This window comes from Saccostrea cucullata, unplaced genomic scaffold (assembly GCF_032062105.1).
Source record: "Saccostrea cucullata isolate Sc308-1 unplaced genomic scaffold, CSIRO_AGI_Scuc_v1 ctg16371, whole genome shotgun sequence".
NCBI classification, from domain to species: domain Eukaryota; kingdom Metazoa; phylum Mollusca; class Bivalvia; order Ostreida; family Ostreidae; genus Saccostrea; species Saccostrea cuccullata.
This window is the reverse complement of record NW_026930537.1, coordinates 40177-40946: the sequence shown is the minus strand read 5'-3', so window position 1 is coordinate 40946 and position 770 is coordinate 40177. Positions and strand designations below refer to the sequence as shown.

The 770-nt window shown below is 29.2% G+C and overlaps 1 long non-coding RNA gene across 1 annotated transcript; it reads right to left on the bottom strand.

The window, feature by feature from the left end:
* Window positions 1-211: 211 nt before the first annotated feature.
* LOC134228929 (uncharacterized) lies at window positions 212-533 on the bottom strand. The gene is made up of 2 exons (XR_009984109.1): window positions 422-533; window positions 212-304 (listed from the first exon to the last, which is right to left on the bottom strand). It is a non-coding gene; the product is annotated as an uncharacterized LOC134228929 (long non-coding RNA).
* Window positions 534-770: the final 237 nt, after the last annotated feature.

Here is a 770-nt window from a genome sequence, read left to right as displayed (position 1 = left end):
AAGTTACCCTTCTTATAAATAGTTGAACCAGAAGTCAACACTCAATTTCGACTATTAAACAAAACACAAATGAGACGGTTTTAATTGTAATTCATATTTATTTTTGGCTTTTTTTTTCGATTTCAAATTTTTCAGTGAAATGTGTTTTTTTATTATTATTTCATAATCCTATTCATTCACAAAAAATAAACCAACTAGAATCTATGTTACCTCGATAATAGTAAGGGATATAAACACTAATAGGATTTAATTGTACTCACCAAGACAATCTCCGCCTGGACTTCGGTAAAAGTTATAACAGCATCTGTAAAAATTTAAATAAAAATTCCAGAAGAAGATCTTATACCTAAATATCAATTATAATTACTCACATTCTGTAAATAGGGTGAATAAACATTTTAAAAAGCAATCAATAACCAACTTGTCTCCACATAATCCACTACAAACAGTTTTTGCAAAAAGTTGAAGGACAATTAAATGACACGGTATCCATCCTTTGATTTTTATCATATTCATACTAAAACGAATTTGGCATCTATGGGAAAATCATTTACATTGGCAAAAAATACCATATTTAGATTTAAATATACTAACTCTCACGTTCAATCTTCCTGTTTTTTTCTCTTCCTTTGTTATTGAAAATGCAGAGCACTGCGTTTCCATTCGTACGTGCTTAGTTACATGTTACCAGTGAACATATTTATGGTCAAGGAAGTGAATATGTGAAAAGTATCCGTTAAGCCTTAATGATTTTCGGAAAACAAAATTCT